The sequence below is a fragment of the Podarcis melisellensis genome (genome assembly GCF_964234715.1).
Source record: "Podarcis melisellensis genome assembly, chromosome: 5".
NCBI lineage: Eukaryota > Metazoa > Chordata > Lepidosauria > Squamata > Lacertidae > Podarcis > Podarcis melisellensis.
The window spans coordinates 16,124,694-16,150,452 of NC_138537.1; the positions used below are offsets into that span (position 1 = coordinate 16,124,694).

At 39.7% G+C, this 25,759-nt stretch overlaps 1 protein-coding gene and 1 long non-coding RNA gene across 14 annotated transcripts in view; one reads left to right on the forward strand and one right to left on the reverse strand.

Annotated features, from left to right (window-relative positions):
- The window catches only part of MECOM (MDS1 and EVI1 complex locus), a 457,986-nt gene that overhangs the window by 166,298 nt on the left and 265,929 nt on the right, over positions 1–25,759 (forward strand). The window lies entirely within an intron of this gene.
- LOC309370003 lies at positions 11,231–23,562 on the reverse strand. Its single transcript, XR_014168338.1, has 4 exons — positions 23,381–23,562; positions 21,490–21,600; positions 20,468–20,627; positions 11,231–11,343 (listed from the first exon to the last, which is right to left on the reverse strand). It is a non-coding gene; the product is annotated as an uncharacterized lncRNA (long non-coding RNA).

Here is a 25,759-nt window from a genome sequence, read left to right on the forward strand (position 1 = left end):
CCAAGCCTGTTACTGGCACCAGCAAGACTGTCTACTTCAGGTCTAGGCAGAGACCCCAAAACAGTCCAATCTATAGAATGGGGACAGCCCAGTTTATCACCCCCAAATTCCTGCATGCCCAACTCCAGCTTGTCCTTCTTGTACACATTTGTTCCAGTTTTACAAGAAGCTGCTCTCCATCCCAAGCCTAAGCGGGGGCTTAAGTACAAAACTGCTCAGGGGCTTGATCCTTCAAACAGCAGGAATGGCAAACAGCAGGAATGGCATCTGCTTCAAACTTGCAGATTATTTACTGTACTCCAAAGTCCGAACCATAAAAGGGATGAGTACATTTTGGCTGAATGCCACAATCATGCTACTGGAGCACTGTCAGTGCTCTAAACAAATTATGTGCATCTTCTTCACCCATTGACAGCCAACTTCATCTCCAGTTGGATCTCGCCCCACTGGATCGGAAATCTCTGGTCCTCAAAGCTGAAGTGGTCTGGGCACCTGAGTGCCATTTTGTCTCTTGAATTTTAAAACTGTTTCTGTAATGAGAAGCACACGAATCAAGTAAGAAAGAGGCATGGTTCAGAGAATGTACATGTTAAAACCCTGGAGGGCATCAGATTGGGGGAAGTCTATGCATCCTGTTAAAGGGATGGGCACACATACAGTGCATTCTATAAATTTATGGCATAAAGGTTTTGGAATGAAACGTCTTCTGTCCTTTATTAAGCTTATTAGGCCAATCTGACCTAAACAATTACTATTAGTATCAAATTGTAGGATTTAGATAATGCCAGAGTACAATGAAGGCCCAGAAGCAAACTGTGGCTCATTTAGAATGGGAGTGGAAATGTTAGCCAGATTCCAAAGTGAGATTTGCTTTCATCCACTCTTTTGTACCACTTTTCCTATTCTAGCACCTGTCTCCATCTGACTCAGGGGAGAGGGGTGGTGGAAGGGAGGAAACTTAAAAAGGTGATGTGGCCTCCAGCTCACTGGATCACAATCTAGACATTTGTCAGATTAACCAATGTGAATGTGCCAGCATAAGAAAATTAACTTGTGTGGACTGTGCCATATAAAAATGGCAGCATGGATTGGCCCTGGTAGGTCTCTATGTAGATGAAAATAAACACTTCCTCCCAGGAACATAATGTTCCTTCTTCCTTAGTACCCTTGCTGTCATTTTCCCTTGTGCTGAAGATGTAGGCTTGCTGTTATCTAAAGAGAAAAGGGGGAAAACTGCTTCCCTCCCTCCCTATTGGGATGTTAATTTCAAGGCTGAGTGATTTCAAGACACCAGGCCTTGCTGGAGGTATCACTCAAGGCTTGCATGCCGGCAGCAGGGGGCCATTTGTCTCACCTGTAGGCTACACAGCCTCAGGAAGGCAGGGAGAACTTTCTGAAGGCTTTGGAATCTGCACCTGCTTTCCACTCAGTGTTTATCTTTTAATCCTCAACCTGGTTTTCTTATGAGTGTTTAAAAAAGAAAGAAAATAAACTGTAGATTTCCGGCCAAACCCCATGAAAAGGATCAGGCTTAAGTGGTTAAGTGCGTTTAGGCAAGTGTTTTGAACATGACTCAGAGCTTAAAAATAATGTTTGCATTGGCTTGGGGCGGGTAAATATACAATGCAGATACAAACCAGACACACTGTCTAAAGAGCAAAGTGCTATTTTGAGTAGAAGGATTTCATCCCCTTGTGATTTGTCCAGAGGATGATGCTTCTAACAGGAGTTTCAGAATATTTGGGGGTGGGTGGCTTTGAAAAAAAAGGTCTTATTTGCCTACCTCTGTGGCCCTCAAATGAAGCCCCAAGGTTTTCCTGGTCTGCTCTTCTGCCTGCATTTCTACAATTTCTGGTACTACCATGTAGCAATCTCAGGAACCTTCCTGTTTATAACAGCTCCATAGCTGGAAAGAATGAGGCAGGTATTACTTCTGCAACAATAGTCGTCCCGGGTCCCATTGCCACCATCCTAGGTTTGCAAATCAGTCAAGCAAATAAATTTCAAAAAGCTTTTCTGTTTTGTTGCAGTTGGAATAAATGATGTTGTTCTATTACAGTAAAACCTTTTTCACCTGCTTGATTTCAGATTCTGAGGGCAGACTTTTTGGGGTCTGGACTAAGTACATACAAAGAAAAATCCTACACAGTGCAAGGGAAGCTGCATCCTTCATGTCAACTTCTGTGATCATGATCAGACATTGGTTACCTTAACTGGACATTCCCTGCCTTGACCTAACTCGGCTTCTAGTGACTCCACTTACCTTAGTCAGACTTAACCAACCTTGGCCATACTTTGTTGAAGGAAAGGTTCCTCACATTTAAAATGCAATGTTGAGTATCTCAGCAATGCACCACAGAATTTCCAACCTGCAACTTTTCCTTCAAACTTTCCTTCAACAAATAGTAATGATTAAGTCTGGCCAAGGTAGGCGGGAGTCACAGCAAGCCAAGTTAGGTTAAGGCAGGGCAAGTCCAGTTAAGGTAACTGATGCCTGATCAAAAGCTCTTACGTATAGAAAGCAGACCAAAACAGGACCATGGAGAGCTCCAATTAAGCTCTGCTGGTTGAAGCTCTTGTCTACTAAGGTAGCTACAGGAAGATGTTGTCTCAGCATGGAGCTAAAGCCAACTGAAGCCTTATGTAGACTGACAAAACCTGTTGTGTGGATGGCTCTGCCTCCCTGGAAGAGATATCTGGTTGTTATGAGACTGGGAAGATGGAGGCACTGAATAGGATTCATCCTGTGAATATGGTGACAGGGCTGTGAATAATACAGTGATGGTTTCCCTGTGACAAAGCAGCCTGAGGCTTGTCTTCATCAGAGTCCTCTGTTGTGCATTGCAAACTCACTTAAACCACAGCATGTGCACATAACTGGGCACATGGCATAATGGACATATGATTGCTTTATGTATTCACTTATTCTTCTAATTATTTAGGAGCCATACAGTTCCAAAGGGTCTCTCATCCGGGCACAGAGCATATGATACAGCTTCAGCAAGGATTACTGAAGCTGTGTTATATGCCTTCAGACCATGCCCTGTACACAAGTCAGCTATGCCATCGCCATAGAACAGAATACACTGAGCAAAAAGCATAGTAAAATCAGCACTGAATTGGGAGTTAGATGCATGATGAATCAGTGGCACAGCTGCTTCACAACTAGCAGATTGCTGCATAGGTTCACTCAGCCCATACTCTATGCATGCAAAGTTTGTGTAAAAAAATAGTTGTTGATTTTCTACTGAAATAAAAAATGGCTTATGTTGCAAATATATTGCCTCAAAAATTTGTTGAACTGTAGCCACAGGACACTATCCATCAATGATGATTCCTGTGTAAGTCTCTTTGAAAGGAATGCAAAAAACAGAGGAGTTCTTTAGCTTGCACTGTTACCATTCATTTTAATGGAACTTGCACAAGTATTCAGATCCCAGTGGACTATGCCCACAGTTGGCTTTAATGTTTACCAGTAATGATCTTCTTACCTGTAATTCCTCAAAAACTTGGAAGGGAACTTGAGTAAAGAAAGGAAGATTGAAGAATACTTGAGGCCTAGGGAAAAAATAATCTCTAGGCATTTGAAAACAAAAATAGTCCTAAGCAACAAAAAAGTGTATTAGATTGATTGATTATTGTATTCTAATCCATATTAGAGCTTTAAGTCTTTAGGTGTGGCTCTTTAGTTCTAACATCTCATAAATTATGGCTATAATGAAGCAGTCATTTATCCTGAGCTGATGATAAATGGCTTGCCCTAGGAGAAACTAAAGAATAGGAAAGTAGATCATTTTCATATTTGGTGAAAACAATATTAAGTACCCGGGCCTCTGTGATTGCCCTAATAAATGAATAATCTGAGGTGAGGGGCTTGGCAGTCAGTGTAAAAAATAACCTGAGCTTTCTCTGTCATTTGTCAGGCTTTGCTATGACAGCATGCATTATGGGTAAATGAGCAATCAGCAAGAACTATGTTATGGCTGGGATGTTTTGGAAGAATTTATCATATGCATTGCCTGGTACCTTTAAGACCTTAAGGCTTAATAGCTATAGTGCATGACGGCAAGTGAACACAGTTCCTATTTACCATCACACGCTTCATTTCCACCGGATCCCCTTTATTTCTGAACTTAGTGTGTGGGTTTGGTATTTTTATTATTATTAGCAGTATGACCTTCAATTAGCATTGTTTCTCAGGTGATACTTTCCATAAAACATTTTTCTTGTAGCATTATATTAAAATATCCGTTAATTATAGTGCCACTAGGAAACTTGATAGAAGTCGATTGTGAAGGCAGTACAATCAGGCAGCAGATATGTCAATTGACTGGCAGCAGGTTATATCAACTTTTATAAGACAATTGCACATAGGACATCCAGGTAGAAAATGCAGGCCTTATGTTCCATGCTTGCCAGTGGCTAGAGAATCAGAGTTGGACTACAGAGACCTGAGTTCAAATCCCTACTCTTCCAGAACCATGAAGTTTGCAGGATAACTTTGGGCAAGTCACCACCTGTCAACTTCAGCTACCCCATGGGATTCTTGAAAGAACTAGTTTTGAAAGACATAAGCACTCTTATTGAATTATTCCAAGAATTCTCTGGAGGATGCCATCGCAAGCTAGAATTGCCTCTTGGGGAAAACCTCATTCTCAGTCAGTCTTATAAAATGGGCCTAAAGTCCTCTTCATTTTGAGCATGGGCAGCTGAGACAGGAAAGTGGTGGCAGACCTAGAAAAATTATGGCAGAGCAGGACAAGATAACTTCAGAGCAAATGCTGAGTGAAACACTTCTCCAGCGTTTCCTCCTTCTCAGCTGGGCAGTGTCAGGATTTATCAATAACAGTGTTAGAATGTGGAAACTGAGAATAATAACATCAGATCCCAAGCACTGCCCGTTCTAGGATGCTCAAGCCAAAGTCTTCCTTTGTCCCAGGACATCAAGCACATTTAGTGGCTATGAACTGTGCACATTTCTGAGCCCCATTTCAACATAAAAAGCAGTTACAAATGAATAATCAAAAATAGTCTGATAAGATTACACCACCTCATCTGACACCATTGACTTTCTTTATTTGTATATACGTATGTTTGTGTATGTGAGTAGATACATATAAATTCAGGGTAGATTAGCGATTAACTGAAGCATATACCTATAACTGTTTGGCAATATATTTGACTTCACCATTTTTACCAGTGATCTTAGTCAAAACTGAGTAGTGTTTGCCAATGAAGGCAACACCCATGTGGTCCTCAAACTCTCATGCTGGATGTTCCAGTTCTTCTTCCTTTTCCTCTTCCTTCTCCTCTTCTTCTTCTGGAATAAATAATTTTGGTGGGTGGCTGATTCTTATTTGTATTCAGGCTCTTAGCAAATGTAAAGGAAAATTCAGTGCATGTTCCTTTAAAAAGCAGGGGCTGGATCTTTTTTCTCTTCCAAGTATCTGGAAGGGGCAGATGCTGAATTTTACATATCCAAACTCATTTCCCATTTGACAAAAGGCTTGTGTAACTGTTTTGTGTTTGGGACTCTATACTGGGGTACAAAATGTAAATTGAGAATTGGCCCTAAAAACTTGGTGTCAAGCCATGTTTATACTTATCTGCTGGTTGTTTTAGTCTTAAGCTGGGTTTGGGGTTCTTTTCCAGTTGTTTTGGGTTCTTTCTAAGCATCAACAATAATGAATAGACACAGTCATATTAATTGCCAAAACACTTCATATCATAGACTTGGAAAGCCAAAATTTCACCTGACCTTGCAATTGGGATAATTTGTTGCTTGTCCTAGCAATATATGAAAGAATGTTCTAGAAAGGAAGGGAGACAAAAAAGTTGGAAAACACTGAGGCTATTTGGCAGCCATATTTGAATTGTTTTGCTTAATAAAGTCTGGCTCATTTTTTACTGACTTGCTGCTCTTGGCCAATAATTCTCTGTTCCTTTTCCTATTCTCTTTTGTGTTTCCATCCTTTTATGCATCCTTTTATGCTTTATTGTTGATCAGGTACAGGGGCTCTTCTTTTGTCCACATTCAGCAAGCAGACTTGAAAGGCAAGGCTACCCAGGTCATTGTGATGATCCCTTCAAAGAGATATAGAAATTGAAATGTCTTAAAAACCTTAATACAGAATTAAGAATATGAACATTTTAAGATACATACACTTGCACAAACCTCAGCAAAAATTGATATTTGCAGTTGTTTAAATTTTAAACTTTTGCTTTTGAAAATTGACTTTTCAGTGCTCTTTTTAAAAATAATAAAAATACCCCCAAATTCTTGGTGATGACTTATAAAGCAATAATGTTAGTTAACTTGCTATCTTTGGGAGTTGGATCATGTTTTTCTTAAATTCATCATTCATAACTGGGATAGTGGGAAATGTTCCAATAATGACCATAATTCTATATTCACTTGGAAGTAAGTCTCATTGAACTTAATGAGACTTATCATGAGTAGACATGTGTAGGGCTGTACTGTAAAAATATGAATTTTTGCATGCACACATACAGTAATTAAATTGGTAGAATTTGATTGAAAATTCAAACCAGTTTATGCTCTAAAGTACGTAAAAATATTGCAAAACTCTAGAGCTGCTACTATACTTATGAGGAAATCTTGCTGAGCCAAGTGAAATTTACCTCTGAATAAAATGCATAAGGTTCTGCACAGCAGCAACCTTAAACACACTTTCCCAAGAGTAAGTCCTATTGAAACCAATGAGACTTCTCTAGTAGTGAACAATGTTAAAATCAAGCCGAAACACCCTTCTTCTGCACACTGTGTGCAGTGTTTAAAATGAATTAAGATAGTTTCTTATATTATGCAGTTTAATAGGTCGGTTGGCAATGTTTGAGCACAAATAGCTGCAATAATCTCCCTGTACATTCTCTTCAAATGTATTGGCATGTTTGGCAAATGCATGCTTTGTTGTTTTATTTTAATAATAATTTTTTAAGCACAGTATGGCAAAGAATAACCAGATTTGGAAATAGATTCTGATTAAGAAAATTAGGCGCAGCATTCATGCCACTTATAAAGTGTTTATATTGATCATAAACAAATTAATTGAAAGGGCTGGTGGGGGTGAGGAGGGTTGATTATACAAACAATTCCCTATATAATCCAGAGGCAAAATTCCTCGACTTGACGGGACTCTCCCTCTGACAGTTCTCCTAAGGTAGGTTATTTTGGAGAAAACATATGTTTCCATTTTCTCTCCCTCTGCTTCCTTTTTAGTCCCCAGGCTCCAGAAGGGTCACAGCAACATTAAGGCTTTTGTCAGTGTGATTAATAGCTCTTTAGATCATCTTTAATTCACTCACTAATGACTGAGGGTCTTTCTGCTCTCCAAGTAATCGGGTGATGTATGAGCCGATAGTACACCTTGTGGCAGAGGTGAAAATCATTCAGGCAATGCAAATATTGTCACGGGGACAAATGTTTTCCCTGTTAATAAAAATTAATGAATTTTACCCAGAAGCTAGTTACAAAAGCAATGGTGAAAGAGATCCAAGCACAAGACCGGGAGGTGCAGGGGATGAGGTGGAGGCAGTACACCAAGACCTCATTTCTTGGAGCCATTTGTTTTGTCTTTTGAGATATGTAAGGATAGGTATTCTTAGTATATCTGCATCTGCATAATAGATGAGACACTGGCAGGTTAATTAAATTATACAAATAAATTGCATTGTGACCAAATCTGTCTTTCAGTTGCAAAGGCCTGCTTGCTTGTTTGCTCAGTTCAACACCATTATTTTGTCTTGCCGTGGGGGGAGACACCCTCCCCCACTCAATAGCTTTCTCATTACAAAGATTTTAGGCAGAGATTCTGGGATTTGGTGGTGGGCGAAATCCTGAAATGCTGTCCGTCAAGGCGTTATCCCTGTAAAAATTATGTAACGATGTCCACATTTAAAGCCATCTTACCACATCCGGTAACTGTGAATCCCATAAGATACGGTAATTATGTATTGTGCCCTGAATTTTCTGCATAACTTGAGTTCTAGAATTCTGAGAGAGAGTAAAATAGTTCTTGATAACCATTATTTCTAGGTAAATTGGAGTAGGCTCAGAAAAGGGAAACAAAGGTGGAGAGCAGTATGTTTAGCCCAAATAGGTAAATATGATGGGTGGGGGTGGGCATAATATTGCTCTTCAAATATTTAAAGGGCTGTCTCATAGGAGAGGGCAAATCTCTGTTGCCCCAGAGGGCAGGACTAGATCTAATGGGCTTCAGTTACAGGAAGATAGATTTTGCCTGAACGTTAGTCAAAACCCCTGGAAGATACGACCACTGAGACAATGGAACCAATTACCTGGTAGCTGCCCCTCCCTTGAGGTCTTGAAGCAGAGGCTGAACTACCATCTTTTCAGGATGCTCCAGCACTGGATTTCTTGCACTGAACAGAGGACTGAACTAGATGACCTACAAAGACCCATCCAACTGTACAGTTAGATGACTATCTGCACACTGTGCATAATTTTATAATCCTCTGTCTATTCTGCTCCTCAGCCATTTTTTAGTTCTTTTTCCAAACTAAAAGTCATCACATACTTAGAAGTCCTCCACCTTGTTAAATCTTAAGCAGAAATGTGTATGTACACCATGGTATACTTAACAGCGTTTTCAACAATTTTGTTTGTCCTAATATTTTGCTATTAGTGCACGCACTTCCCAAATTCATTGCCGCTCTCCCTTGTATGCCCATCATCACCCCCTCCTTGTGGCTATCCAGTAAGTTTGAAAAAAGGTGCGGGTATTGTTTACTGATTCAATATACACCACAGCTAAGCCTGCTGTTCTTTTTGGTTCATTTTGATAGTCCCTGATTCTTTCTTCTGATGACAAAAGCCATTGTCTCAGTGGAATATACATTTCTGAAACACTTCCCAGATCCAACCCTATCATTTACATCTCTCCATAAAAAAGGCAAACTTTTAAAAGACATAATTTTACCTCTCTCTGCAGCGCTTATCTACAAACGAACATACGACTGAGGGGTGGGGGTAAGGCTCCACTTGTTACTATTATTTCTGGTAGACACCCAAGGAGAGTAGCTAATTTGTTCCTCATTAATGCCAAGGACAATTTTTTAAGGGGCTGAATTATGCATTTATTTCCATTCAGCCACTATGGTGAGCTTCTTTTCTCCCCATCTTTCTCACACACAGTTCCCAAACCTTTACTGCATGTTTTATGTGATAGCATAGGGTGAATTAATGTGTCTTTTAAAAAGAGAGAAAGACAGAGGCAGAGACAGAGAGAGATGAATTAGTGATGAATCTTAAATAAGGACAGAAAATTACATGCACACACACTCCGCTGGAAAAGATGGCACCTGCCTTTGGTTGGATTCCCCTTTTGCAGTGAGTCCATGGTATTTCCCTAACAATTAAGCTCAGAAACCTTGACTAAGACCACTTGAACTTTGGAGGCATCTGAAATGTAGATGCTGATGCAACTCTTTGAACTACTTTGCCTTTAGACTTAGTTCAGCTAAAATAGTTATTCTGGACTGCCTTGTGCTTTCTCCAATATCATAATATAGGTATGGTTGCCCATAGTTGACGAATCAAAGGAGTGTGCTCTTCCCTGAGTTAAAAGTCCTCAAGGTCTAGTTTGTCACTATATATGTACAGAGTCATTTATCTACCTATTCCAGTGCTACAGTCTTTACCGGACCTTTGCTATTTGCAGCATAGGGTTCTTTTTTATGGATTAAAATTAAAGACACACTTCACTCAAGGCAAGTTTTTTCACGCCCTTGGCTACCTGAGCACCTGTAGGCAATCGATCCTAGTGCAACATTTTGAGGGATGGTTGAAGAATTCAATATCTTGGACTAATGTGTGGATTGGAATGTAGCTCTTTACAGGACTTCTCTGACACAGTTTTTGGTAGTTTACACAAATCATAAGACACATTTAAATATTATTTTGGGAGGAAATACATATTTAAATATGAATGTTAACAGAAGCATTTTTTAAAAGCACAGATTAATGCAGAAACAGAGCAGAATGGAATTATGTATAAAAACTTGTAATCGAGAGAAGTATAAAATCATTGAATTGTAGAGTTGGGAGGGACCTTGAAGGTAACCTGCTGTAATGTAGGAATCTCAACACATGGTCCGCTATCCAATTTGAAACCATACCGTACCCTGATTAGCTTTGCAAATGTACTACCAGTTTTACTGCTGCACCTCTGCAACCCTAGTCCATCTTCTGCGAGGATGCCACTGTTGGGAATCAATGCTGCATGGAGTCTCTATACTCAAAGGGGATAGTGTGATTGATGCATCCAAGATAAAGTAGGACTCATGGCCACCCCACTTCAGCTCTGCTTGTGGCACTCATGTGTGCATATAGCTTATGAACCTGGTCATCTAGGAGTACTGCCCAAGGTCTTGGGCTGCAGTGTTTCCCAGCTTCCCTCCTGATGTCCTTTAAGCTGGAGATGCCAGGGATAGAAACAGGTAAATTCTGCGTGCAGAATGTGCCTTCTACCACTGAGCTATTTGTCCTTCTGCATCGGACTAGTATTTTGATTTAGATCCAAATTGCTGAATGCAAACCAAATGCAAAAACAAAGACAGGTTTATATTGCCATGTTCTGTGGCCATGGACTGTTGCACCATGCATCATCATGAAGTGACCCTGCTTCATGAAGTGCCATCAGGGGAAATAGATAAAGGCAGGGATTATTGTCTAGATGGTGCCAGAGTAGTGGGATGTGGGCATTTAGGGGCTGCAACAGGCAGAATGTTTTAGGAACCACATAGGAAGTTGCCTTATCCGGAGTCAGACCATTGACACATTTAGCCCAGTATTGTCAACATTGACTGGCAGTGGCTCTCCATGGTTTTCCCCTGCGCTGTCTGGAGACACCAAGGCAGATACTCTACCAGTGAACTATGGTCCTTTGCTTTGGGGCAGCGCTGCTCATGACTGAATAGCAGGGTGAAGTCTTGGAGGATTACATGGGCCTCTCCAATCCACTCAACACTCACCTAAGAGTGTGGGCTTCTAAGGGGTGGGAAGGTCTCATACAATTGGCGTAGTCCATGTGCTCTGCGCTTCTCCAGTATTCAGATGGAAGCCACTATGAAACAGTTCCTGTGCCTCTTTTATAATGTATGAATTGGCATTATGCTTAAAGAGCCACTGAGTTCTAATGTTTGGCCTTCCTTTGAACCTTTTGTAGTAAAGCAAGAAATGAGAGCCAAGTTAAAATTAAACTATTGTTTTACTTCCAACATTTTTAGTAACGGGATTGGTTATCTAACGATTGGTTCTCGATGGCTGGTATAAATTGTGCTGTTTGCTCTCTGTACTTGTGGCTGGAAAAAAAAGCAAAGGCAAAAGGAAATCAATTTGAAGTAGCAAGTAACAAATGACCAGTCTTAGGCAAGTATACAAGTTGGGGGGAAATAGAGTCGTGGAGGACATACATTACTAGTAAATGCAATGCTGACTCTTTTTCCTTTTCTAAATGCAGCAAAACCACTTACATGTTTGTGGGTGTGCGCATGTGCTCAAGTGTAGGTGTGACCTGTTCATTGTGCCAAATTTTGGGTGGGGGACTGAAAGGCAAGAAGACAGGCAGACAGAACCTGCTTAATAATAATGCTCATTATTAAACTATATAACTTGAATGCGGCAGAGAGGGGCTATTAGTGGGTTATTTAACAGCACAGAATCTGATATCTCACATCAGAGAAATTTGAGAAAGTTGCAGAAAACCGGAAGGATGCAGAACCCAAATGCATTTTGTTTTGATTTACAAAAACACTGTAACTTATCTTTAACTGTAACATATTACAAATAATTTAGTTTGATTTGTCATCCCTTAAAAAATTATTTCATACACACAATCAGAGTAGTAAAGAATGGTTAAATAATGGGACTTGTTTGCACTCTCTCTTTACTTGCTGATGGATAAAGTGGAGATTCTAATCACTTTTCATTATTGTGAGTACAGCTTCAGGAGTTGTTTCTATGGTATTTTGCACAGCACAGTTATCTCCAGTGGTGGGTACAGTTCATAGTTCCAGAGAGAAATGCAGACATTTCAGTGACTCAAGATAGCAAGAGGATTTAGCTGAAAACACATTGTGGTGTTTAAAAACATATGTAGATAGGAGTTATAGGATGAAAACTACCTTGAGATAATAATCAGCTACCACCTGCGTAGAAAGTGCATGCTGTGTTTCATGCCTGTTGCGGCTAAGGAATGACATGGGGCAAACAAGGAAAGAATCAAAAATAAGGAAAAGGGAGGGCCTAGTATATGTAGGGAAGATCACCTGGACAAGATGATACCATCAGCCACTTGGTTAACAGTAGGCAAAATAGTTGACAATTAGCATACGTTCATACTGTTCGTCTTTAGACACACTGGAATATGTTAAGATATTGTAAATCCATATGTATTTACATTTTATAAACTTCTTTGCATACATTTTAAAGCCCTTCACATGTAAATGGCGTGCCGTGATGGCGACAGGTCATCCAGCTTACATGCATTCATTTCCCTGCCTGAAATGAGCCTATTGTTTTCTGTTAGAACATCTGAAAAAGGCTTATAAATGTAAGTGGCTTCTTGTTGTCATCCACTTACTCAATGCTTCAATTCCTGGGTTCAAATGTGGTTTCTGTTCTAGACACTCCCGCACTGCTGACCATATTTGTTTCCTCCCTACCACATTATGCCATCTTAAGAAAGTGAGGACTAGGCAAATTGTGACCCTGACATGTGTTGATGTCATCGTGATATCTTAGTGGTTTACACCACCTGTAAGTGATCTGTTTTTCCAAGTGTTGTAGAAGAGGGATTTATTATAGTTTGAAGAGAATGTGAGAGAATAGCATAAGGCTTCTCCTTCTATTTAGCTGAACCCAAACCCATATACTTTTCATGTCCCTTGTACTTTTTCAACCCTCTCCTTTATACAAGGGAGTGATTGTGTAGGGCAGGAGACTGTGAAAATGGCAGTGAGGTGGTTTTCTTTATGTTTTACTCCCAGGAGACCACATTTACCATATTATATTGAGTTGCCATTTTGTTCTGGAAATAAAAAAGAAATGGCAAATGTTCATATTTGCACATATTCATTCCTTTAAACATATGTAAATTTCTTGTTTATTAGCTTGGAGGAAAACAGCAATCTATTCGTCGATCAATCAAACAAAGACTAGCAAGGAGGCAAGAAGAACAGAAAGCACATTTAAAACTTTCCCAAAGAAGGATGGAAAATAGCTGGAATTAGTTAAAAATCAAATGACTCAGAGAGTAACAGCTTGTGTTTGAGGAAAAGAGGCCCAACAGAAAATGCCTCTTTAGAGCCCACTGGATATTTGCAGGTATAAGGGGAACGTACTGAGTCATGGTTCATTTACAGTGTCTGTTTCCTCTCTCCGGGAATGGTTTCTAACAGATTCAAGGAGACTCCAACCTTGTAGCTGGAATAAAGGCAGCACTGTGAGTGAAAGATTTGTTCTGTTTAAAGAGAAAAGTTGTCAGCCATGTTTCACATATTGTGCCTCTATTGAAGGACAACTTCCTTCTTCCAAACTGTGCCAGAGATGGAGTCCTGTACAATAGGTATTGGCAACACGTGAAGCCAAAAGGTCATGATAGCTGCTTTTAGTATAACTGGCAACTGGCCTGTCAGGCAAACCATGGCAAGTACCCCATTAGAAAGCACAGCCAGGATCCAAATAAAGGACATGCACATACTTGTAGCTTTTCCTTCTGTTTTTGCAGCAGAAGAGAGAGCCCAATTTCAAGACTGAATTGTCAGTATTATTAGGATCAGAAAGGAGCTACTTGTGGCCATGGTGCCTTAGTCCAGAACCTGAAATGTTTGTTTTCCAGTTCAGGTAATCAGAGCAATGATTCCAAGAGTGGTTTAACAATAAATCCCCTTTCCCAAGGAACTCTGGGAATTCTAGTTCTGGGAGGGAAATAGGGGTGTTTTAACCACTCTCAGAACCCTTAACAAATTACAGCCATGACTGTTCACAGTCATGGTAAGAATAAGGGCTTGATTTCTACATAGTTACCCATCTAGGCCCTAACCAGACTCAGGCCAGTTTTGCTTCAGTAAAATGGAAGCCTCATGTGCCTCCGGACCATAGCTTGGGTTTTAAAATGTAAGTTGTCTGAGCCACATGCTTGTTCCTGATTTATGCCCTTCCTCTTTACTGAAATCATGTTAAAATCTAAGATCCAAAATGGCACTCAGCTGCCCAGACCAGTTCAACTTTGAGAACCACAGCTGTCGGATCCAGTTGGGCCAGATCTGGTTAGAGATTAAGCTGGCTGTTAGTGGGGAATGAAGATGCATGTGACTTTTTTTAGAGCACCGATGGTAGTGTTTTAAATGTAAGGAGTTAGTGTGGCCTCTGATACGCTGGGCAGCTGCTTCTACTTAGTGTACACAATACTGAGCTTCCCTCTGGTATGACTCTGGCCTGATTGGTGGTTCTCTTCCCTGTGTCCCTTGTTCGAATCTTAGCCCAGTTTTTCCGGTTACCAGGGTTCTGTCCCCACCACAATAGGTCCATTAAATTTATTAGTTTTATTGACTCTGTTTTCCTTGAGCCTATTTAGAAAACTATGTATGAGAAGAGGAGGAGGGGAAATGATACAACACACATTCCCCATAAAGACAGGAGATAATGATTATATTTTTAATCAGCATTAAAAAATTGTTTCTGATAAGAGGAAGGCTAGCATGGTTTGGGGTGCTCTGGATGTCTTGATAAACAGTGCCCATATTGCAGGATGGTTTCCCAAATAATAGAATGGAAGCTGCAGCTGTGGTTAAAGGGCTTATCAATCTCATCAATCACATCATCAAAAATGGTTATATGCTAGAATTAGAGACATAGATCTGTCTTCGGCACTGACAGGTTCCTACTATTGCTTCCTAAGAGGAAGTTGTCCTGGATATGATTTCTGCTGCAGTAGCCAATGTAGAAGTAATAATAGACTCCATTTTCACTGAGAAAACGAAACTTCCAAAAGAATAATAATAATTAAAAATATATAGTTTCCCTCCTGACACATGGAATTTGAGCTAGTTTCCCTTAGTAGCTGCGGAGTCTATAATTCTTGCTACTTGATTCAATATGTACTTATTTTATTCAAATTTGGCACATGCATATATTTTGCTTTTGCTTGTTGAGGGAGGGATTAATTAATTGATCAGAATGTTTATACTTTCCCTACTAACCAAAGTTCCGAATGAGGCTTATAATATATTTAAAATAATATCATTAAATAGACAGTAGTTACTAAGGCAGGAGAAAGATTGTAGGTTTCTTCCCTCCTTTTCCAGGGCTCCAGCAATACTCTGCACTTGAATCTCTAAGACTGGAATAGGCTGTTGGCTGTCTCTATCCCATTCCTTTGTTGCCAGAAATTTTATCAAACAAACTTCTGATTTATGCACACTTTCAAGTCCAACAAGATAGTCTTGAAGCACATGAGGCTACCACCTGGCTGAAGCTGGGTCTGGTCAAAAGCTGGATGCAGTTCCTCCTGAGAATTTTATGTATGCTGTGTATCATATGATGAAAATTTTCATATGATGAAAATTGCCCATTTGAAATTAAAAGAATGAGGAAGGAAGTCCAGTGTCACCATATGGCACGCTTGGGCACCCTCAGGCAGAACCCAAAGCTGTCCTCCCACCCCCAGTGACCATGAAATACTATATCTGGGCAATTGTGATAACTTAAAGTGGCATCTCCCACCTCTAATCAGAGCACTGTGACCATTAGGTTATCCCACCAGGGCCATCAACATAGGAGGGAACCCACTAGAGGGAGCTGGCCCTCTAAGATTAATTCTACTACACATTAAGTTCCCTTTTCTATGTTTGAAGCAGAAATATTACGGAGTGCAGCATTTAAGTAAAAATAAACACACATTTTCTGCCTGACGGAAGCTTTGATAGTAGTTGGGCAGTATAATCCCGGGCATGTTTACTTGCAATGAGATCTTACTGTGTTCAGTGGAGTTTATACTCCAAGGAAAAGTGTACATTGAATTTCTAATTTAGGTATTTCAGTAATATAGCTAGAGGTTTTTGTTTGTTTTTAAAGTACAAATTAGGTGCCAGTACTCATATTTTGATAAAAATGTCATGGGTGCGAGCACACAATGGCTATCATAGGTAGCAAAAAAAGCCCTGAAAATAGCTGAAAGTTCTTTCCTCTTGCCAACATAAAAATATATTTTTGCACTGTAAAAATGAAATATTTTTAGCAAAGATTTCAGAGGGGAAATGAAGTAGTGGCACACCTCCCTCAGTCATCTCAAATGTTTAAGATTTAGGAAACAAGGAAAAAAACTGAAGGTATCATTTCAAAATTCCAAGTGTGTTTGTTGTCTTTTGTGATCAAGACCTATGGGTGGTAGTGGAGTAGGGAGGATAATCTGAAAGCATTTAGAGTAGGTTTGTTTTAAAAAAAAGTATCATTGAAATCTCAGTTTCCCTATTATTTGGCAACTTTTTCCACTTTTGAAGATATTTCTGTTTTAAATGTATCAGGGGTGGTTTTTTTGGATTTTTAACTTGCTTTGGCTCTTTTTATTGTACATTGTTTCAAGACAATTGTGTGAAAGACAATTAACGAATTGAGGATGAGGATCATTTTAATTATTACTTTCTGCCCCCTTATTATGTTTATTCAAAAGAATTTTTCATGATTTCGCTTTGCAGTTCAGATTCTGTATGTTTAGAGAACAAAATACTAAGCATTTGAGCAGTCACAAACTCAGTAGAGGGACAGATTCTCAGCTAGGTCAAAGCAACAGAAAAATCAGCAATATCTTTCTCTCTGATTGATTTTTGTGTAGATGTGTCATAGTCATTGGTTGTGCTTTTAGTCGTGTCACTTGAAGCTAATATCTAATGATTAGATTCTCAACTGTATGAGTGTCCAGAGATAGGTTTTTGCACCATCCATTTGCTACCCTGGATTATCACTTACCTAATGGTGGCACAGGCCTGTGGAATTGGGAATAGGGCTGCCAACTTTAAAAAACTGGGTTCTGCTCCTGTGCTTTTAAAGGGCACAGGACAACCTCTGGAAGCTTGAAATCAAATGCTTGTGCAGCCATAAAGTTGTGTATTGGCCTTGAAGAAGTCACTAAGGTTACTAATGTGTGTGCTAGTAAGGGAAAATTTTCAATTCACAATAATCATGCCTTGGCTTAACCTCATTGGCGAGGTTCAACATTTCAGGAAAGTGACTGAAATAAATGTGCAGTGGAGATATTGGTCTTTATGTGGTTGTTGTTAAGACATACATAGTTCTGTAAGAGTGTGCACAAAATTCATGTGCCTTGGTTCTCGAACAGAATGTGTTTCAGGACTCCGTTCGACTCCCGGAACTGTTTGAAAACCAAGGCACAGTTTCCTATTGGCTGCAGGAGTGGCCGCGCTAGGCGTTTGACTTCCTAAAATCATTCGAAAACCGGAACACTCACTTCTGAGTTTCGATTGTTCAGGAACCAAGGCATTTGAGATCCAAGGTAAAACTGTAACCTGTACTATAGGTAAAGGAAACGGACCCCTGGATGGTTAAGTCCAGTCAAAGACGACTATGGGGTGTGGTCCTCATCTCGCTTTTCAGGCAGAGAGAGCTGGCGTTTGTCCACGGACAGCTTTCCAGGTCATGTGGCCAGCATGACTAAACCGCTTCTGGCACAATGGGACACCGTAACTATAGTTGTGACTAGAGAGTTGGACTTGGATTGGGAAGGCCTGTGTTCAAATCTCCTGCTCTGCACATCCAGAAGAATGAGGTGGTAAGGTGGACTGCACCTGTTGCAAGCCACACCCACTTTGCATTTTGTAATATTTCCCCACATTAAAAACAAAATATCTCCAGCACATAAAAATCTGTAATTTCCAAGAAAAGACTTCTCTGGCCCAGCCTCTTCCCTGCTCTGATAGTTTCTACTGGCAGGGTGTTTGAGTGTGTATGTGTATGTGTTTAAAATTCTAAAGTAATCTCTACCTACTGAAAAAATAAAGTCTATTCTACTTTCTCTTGATACATTTCTGCGGTTATAACCGCAGACCCCAACTCTCTCTGTTGTAGAAAACCAATCAGGGCCCTCCAAGGACCAGCCTCTGTGTTCTGAAGAGGACGGAGAGGCATGACTGAGAGAGAGAACTATGCCAGGATATGTCTTTTGACCCTTCAGGACCTTCCTGAAGCAACTGGGTTCAAATGTCCTGATAGAATCTGTGAGCTGGGACCTTGATGGCTTGAGAAGCGTCTTTCCCCACTTTGAACCAGGGACTGTAGAAGGACAATAAGAAGACCCCCATGCGACTGGACATCAGAATACTTGAAGGTGGAAAGAGTGAAAAGCACATGCACTCTCAGGCTTGCAGCATTATGATGTCTGTGGGAAAATAGTGAGGTGGCTGGAACATTGGACTTAAGTCCAGAGGGACCTGGGTTCATATTTCCCACACAGGTCCAAGTTGACTCAATCTCTCAGCTTAAGCTACCTCACAGGGTGGTTGTGAGGAGAAAAGCAGAGTAGGAGTGAGGTGGGACACACTGTACAGTGCCCTGAGCTCATTTGAGGATGAGTCAGGATGAAAATGGAAAAAGTAAATTTTAACAGCTCTGCAGATGTAAAGATGTGTATTCCTTTAAACATTCATGTACACATTTCTGGGTCTTCTGGCCCAGTTAATGCTCTAAGACACATGTACAGTGGTACTTCGGGTTAAGTACTTAATTTGTTCTGGAGGTCCATTCTTAACCTGAAACTGTTCTTAACCTGAAACACTACTTTAGCTAATGGGGCCTCCTGCTGCCACTGCGCTGCCAGAGCACGATTTCTGTTCTCATCCTGAAGCAAAGTTATTAACCCGACGTGATATTTCTTGGTTAGCAGAGTCTGTAACCTGAAGCGAATGTAACCCGAGGTACCACTGTACATGCTGTGTTTCCCACAGAGAAGTATGCAGAGCAGCCCTCACCCATTTCATGATAAAGTGGTGTCCCTGAACTCTTATTTGGTGGTTTCTTTTAACAGCACTGTTATGGTTCCTGAGTCCTGGTCACTTTATTTTAGTTTGTTCCCCTTTTTTATGAGTGTAGGGAGAAAAGGAGAGTCTCCTCATTTTGCTGGTGACAAAGGGGTTACCGTGCACATGGGTGTAGGACACAGTTGCCAACACTTTTGGACCTATGAGAACACTTTGAACTTTGAGAAAGTACTGTGGGCTCATGTTACAAAATGGCTGCCATGGGAAGTCAGCTGGCCCTGATTGTGGAGATCACACAATATTGATCCTCCTCCTCCTCCCCCTTCCTCTTTATTATAATTTTAAAATTAATTTTCACATTTAAACATTATCATCATATAAACCATAACAAACAAATACAATTAAAAGAAAAAAGAAAAAGAAAATAAAACATTTTCACACCATATTCAATCCATATTTTGGAATAACTCAGATCCTTTAACTTCCCTCCATTTCCTCCCCTGGTTCTTTTGTAATATCTTATATTATACATGTCTGTAATTTCTTTATCCTTAATTATTTCCAATTTTAAACATTTTCCTTAATATTTTTTAATATAGCAGGTTAAAAACTCACTCATGGACACACACTTCACATGTCCCTCTCTGCCCAAGTGCATCACTCCCTCTCAGACTATACATACACAAACTCACATTCCTAGCTTCTGTCTTTCCACGACACATGCTCAATGTATATCTCTGCCTTTGTTTATGGCCAACTGCATCTCTCTCAATCACACACACACACACACACACACACACACACACACACACACACACGGCATGCCTTAGCAACAAATCCTCCCCCCCCCCATTCAGAAAACCCCACTTGCAGGCAATAAAATAAAATAAAATCATGAGGGCCCCCAAACCAGAGACCATGGGCACCATAGTGACCATGATCACCAATGAAGACCATGTTGGCGATCTCTGTTGGGGCATCTTTTTCTTTTTTTCCATATAGGCATTATGGAAAACATGTGAAAATCAAAGAAAGGTAGAGCAAGCCTTACTGCGCCTTTCAGCTTCAATTCCCTTTCTTTACAATGGGAAATCCTAGATTGTTGAGGCCTCTAGTGCCATGAGCTAGAAAGTTTCCTTGCATATCCAACCATTAGGATGAATGCTGGAGAACTATATTTCCCCAAACAGCAGCTTTCCCCAGTTTCTAATTGCCATTAAATAAGACTGAATGTTCAATGAAAAATCTGGACAGAACCTTGTTGGCTTTCCTACTAACCTGCCTGTGGGTTAAATGTTTCCGTGTCTATCCGTGGCATGTCATTGGTGTAATAAATATTAACACACAAAAAAACAGTATTTCTGCTTCAGCCTAATCATACACAATCATGATTTTCATGTAAACAGTTTTCTCCTGACAAGTGAAGAGTGCATACCTCCCTGATTTGCTGCATTTGTGTATTGAAATCCTCCGGCCATGGATGTTAAAAAGTAAACATGTCTATCAGAATTTTTTTTAAGGAATCAAATGATGGTCAAAGTCTGAAGACCTCTAGAAATGCCTTGTTAGAGTTTTCCTAGCTTTATTGTGGAATCCTACAAATATTTTTTTTAAATCAAGGAAAATGCTTAAAATATACAGTGGTACCTCTGGTTACGTACTTAATTCTTTCCAGAGGTCTCTTCTTAACCTGAAACTGTTCTTCACCTGAAGCACCACTTTAGCTAATGGGGCCTCCCGCTGACGCCGCACGATTTCTGTTCTCATCCTGAAGCAAAGTTCTTAACCCGAGGTACTATTTCTGGGTTAGTGGAGTCAGTAACCTGAAGCGCATGTAACCAGAGGTACAACTGTACATAATTCAATATTTAGACTGATTTTTTTCAAACCTCTGCATAGTGGGCTTGGATGAGATGTGCCATATGAATTAGTAGCGGGTTGCTCATACACTCCTTCCGGTAGTAGACCTGCTCCATAGCTACTACCGGGAGGCATAGAGAAGGGGTAGCAGGAAGGCTAAGTAGTTGGGGGAAGGCCAAATAAGACAAAATAGAGGGCATAAGTAAGGGGTGCAGAGTTAGTGGTATAATGAAGATGTAGTATTGAGGGTGCAAAAACTGCAATGGCTTGAAGCAATGGCAGAAGAGAACTGGAGTAGAATAAAATGCAGACACAGAGGTTTCTGTGGAGCAAAAATAGTTGGTACTGTAAAGTGCTGTCTGCATGATGGCTTTTCCCTGTGCAAAGATTTTGATGTGTGGCTGTAAGGTTAGGATCTTTTGCTACCCCAGTTTATATAAATAATATTTGTTGTTCCAGTTACTGATTCCAGTGACTCCTAAAACAGGAGCATTTGGAAGCTGACACATCTGTGGATGTTTTAAATCATAAGGGCATCTACTCTATTCAGTTTTTTCAAGTGTTGGCATATGAAGTTCTTTGTCATTCCAGACCCACCTGTCTGGGAACACAGAAATCGAAAACAGGAGTAACTCTCGAATTTCACCTTCATTTAATCCATCACAGAAAGCGTGCCTTTCTTTTCTCTTTTCTTCTTCTTCTTTTTTGCTGTATAAAGAAAAAAAATGCAAGGACATTTAAACAAAGTGACACAGATCATCAGCAGATCAACTGAAAATGACAGCTCAATCAAACAAATGTATGTTGAGAATTTCCACAGGGCGGCTTTAGCTGCAGCCAAACCAAATTTGTTTAGTATACATCAGTTAGCTGCTTAGAAACATTCAGCAGAGATGCTAGCCAGATGATGACTCTTCTAGACAAACATCTATTTAACTGAGTATCCCCATCCATGACCGTGTTAGTGTTTGGATGTATGTGATGGGCTTTCTTCAAAATATGACTTCATTTCAACAGCAGCCAGGTACCAATTTAGGCATATTGTGTTCATACAAAAATTAAAGGTATGCTTTCAAATACTAGAACCTAGCAGGGAGAATTTCTCAACAAAACCAACTATCATTTTCCCTATCAACTGCAACTACTAGCCCTTCTATTTATGTGATGATTAATGCTCAAATCAACACAAGTTGTTTCTTTCAAAGGATTTCAGCATGGTGAACTAATGCAGCTGATGGAGCTTCAGACATGACATGCTTCATCTTGAAATATATTCAAGAAATGAGTTGAATCAAAGCATAGTAGGTCGTGATATGTAGGTACAAGTTTGAAGTTTGCAAGACTGTTGGATCATTGGATAATATATGATGGAGGAATTAAAAGCAAACCGGCCAGAAAGGAGCAGATTTGTCTACATAAAGATGAAATGGAAATTCCATTGGTGGGACACATCTGCTCAAGTGGCTCAGATCAGGGGGGGAGGCTGTAATAAGGATTGTGAAAGATCTAGGAGAATGTGTCCCCCCCCCCCCATTGCAGGCTGGTTGCTATGATGTTGCTGGTGGGAAAATATATTGAGTGAGATGGTTGATCATGCAACATGGGACAAAGGAGCTGAGCAGCAAGAAGATTGTTATGTCTCTACACGCAGAGATGGAAGGAGAAGATGTTTCTTTTTATGTTAATTGATATTAATCAAAGATTTAGCAGGGACTGAATCTGATAAGTAACCTCACTTGTTGAAATTGAACATTTTAACTTAATATACATGCAGGAATTGGTTTGATGGATAGTTGTTTGAAAAGGAATTAAGTTAAAAAGCAAATATATTGTAATGTAAGGTATCTGTAACATTTGAAGATAAACTAGAAATAATTGGGGAATATGACTAAGGAGAACCATCAACACATCCAGGAAGGCGTGCAGGAAGTCAGATTAGGAAAAAGGTTAAATTTGTTTTACTTCGTTTTAATTAGTGACCAGTTTGTAAAAATTTGAAAATCAATAAAAAAGATTTGCGGAAAAAAGAGAAGTTTGCAGAGCTGGTTCTGTGTAGCAATGCCACTTAAGTTTGTAGATAATGACCTCTTAATACTTATTTTTTACTGTGTAATATTTGGTTTTATTACAAGTTGAGCATTTTTACCCTGAAACACTTAACACTGTTCAATAGGGAAATGGCTCATCAAATTTCCAATCCAATCCAAACCCATTTGACAGTCAGGGATCACTTGCAAGCCTCCCCGATTCTGAACTGTCAAATGCTTCATGCAGTCTGGAAAATCTTGCTTAGCCATGGTTGCTAGGGCTGATGGGACTTGCATTTCACAAGCATCTGGAGGGTCAAAGGTTAAGTAATAATTTAGTGCCATTCATATTAAAAATATAAGATCCAGCTCAGAGATCTGTCTAGGAAAATACTGCATTTATAACGAAAGTTTCTACTTAGCTGAACTCAGTGGTTTAATAATTAAGTGCACAATCTTACCCCAGATTTGCTGGGATGACCAAGTTAAGATATTCCCAGCCAACATATGTGCCCAGCTCTAGCTCAGCTGGGTCACCTTTTCACATGTTAGTTTATTTCTTCATTTGGTATATTTCCTAACATAGACCAGTTTCTTTCTTTGCAGCAGAATATATTGGATCGCAACAAAATTCAGTTACTCTGTAGGTAACTGGTCTAGTCAAGTCAAGAGGACAGAAAAAGATTTGCTAACTATGACAACAAGGAGAAGCCCATAACCAAAGAAGACACAGAATCCTTCTTCATTCTCTTGTGACAAAGGCAGTGCCCCCTAGAGGCAGAAATGTATCTTGCTCTTGAGTTAGAGAAGCAATTTTTTGATCTCCTTTGGCGGGGAGTGAATACACAGTGTCTTCAACATTGTATTCATATTCTGAAAGCAAAACAAACAAAACAAAACAAAACAAGTCTTTGGGAAAAAAGCACACATACAGTATTTTTCTGGGGTTTTTTTCCTGGGCCTTTACATCTCTAGTTGAACGGAGGCAGCAGAAAGATGTTTGGCTTGATTTTTCTCCCACTTCACATCCCCCCTGTTGCTCATCAATGGGCACAGCTGTCACTTGTGGCAAGGAAGAGGATGAAGTGAGGAGGATGAAAGAGAAAGAAAACCAGCCCAGTATATTCTCTCCTCCCTCTTTGCTCATGTGGAAGACCAATTCCACAAGAACGGAATTTCCCACTTCGTATTTTGAAATTATTTTCACAAACATGGTTTTAGACATATGATCACCTTATTGGACTAAAGCTGGACAATGATGGGGAAGAAAAGAAATAAATAAAACAAATTTCACTATGATAAAGATACTTAAGATACCATAGTAAGTCATGGCATATATCTCCATGTATACTATACAGCCTCTTAAGATTCATGACTTTCCCAATCAGCTAAGTATGTTCTATTTATTATTGTTATGACCTTGGAGAAATTTGATGATGGTTGGCGGCTGACAAGTAGCCGGTGGGGGAAGTAAGGCTTGGAATTTCCCACGCAAAATAAATGGTGGAAAATATTCTTGCCAGGGTTTGATTTTTCTTTTCAAGTTGATGGCATTGTAGGGTGAATTATTTGATACTTTTCCTGATTACTGGATTGGTTTCTCATGTTTTTATTAGCATTTCAAGGGCTTACTGTGATGTTGCATCCTGGCATCCACATATAATTAAGGGTCTATTAGTGTAATAACATAATTAAAGACTTTCTGGTTGGATGGTTCTACAACAGCCTCTGTCTCCATGATGTAGTAACAAAGCTATACAAAGCAAACCCACAAATGATTAAACCATTACTAGAATGGGGCGAGGGGAGAGTAGTACCCATTTAGATGTAAAATCTGAACACCAGCCTGCTATGAAATACATACTACATAATTGGGAATTGTTGCTGACTTCACTAATCACTCAGTCTGCACATTATGAATGCCAGGGATGCGCAAAACCTCCCAAGATATTTTTGCCTCTCATCATGTGTTTGAAAATTTATTTCACAATGGCAAAAGTGTCATTTTTCTGAAGGTAGAATTTTAAAAATGGTTTTCTGAAGAAAATCAAGGCTGTTCATATAGACCAGTGGTTCTCAAACTTTTTTCTCTGGGCCACACTTTCAGAACAAACATTTGCTCATGCCACACCATTTTTAAAAAGTTGATAAGAAATACATTAGAAAACAAAAAGAAACAACTCTTAGCAGTGCTTGATTTATAACATAGAACACAACTACATCATAATATGATCATGGAACATCCAGGAATTATAAAACAATGCAGCTACATAGGAACGTGAATCATTCCAAAAATATAATTATGAACAAGCCTCTTATACATGTACCTTAAGTATGTATCCAAACTCAATGAGAAATGCGAGGTTGCTTTTGCTGAATCTCATTTATATTACGTCTAATTTGAGACAAACTCTCATCTCACAAAGAAACCTTTGTCTTTTCTGATCTTTCATATTTGTCAGAGTTGAAAATCCCTGTTCAAAACAATATGTTGTGGAGAACTGTAGAAGAATAACCAATGCTCTTGAAGAGAGGTGTGGATACTGTTTCTGGTTATATATTTTTTAAAAATTTCTTTATTAGTATAGTATAGTATAGTATAGTATAGTATAGTATAGTATAGTATACTGCACTATATTACACTATACTGAAATCTTTCAATATTTCTTTGATTGTCCTTGAATCATCCTGCCACATTCGCTATCCTCTCCTATTAAATCAGTGTGGCGTGCCACACCCTTTGAGAACCACTGATGTAGACAATAAATGTATGGCATGAATAACGTGGCACTGGAAAGAATATTGGTTCTCTTTCTATTAAATAGATATTGGTGGAAGCT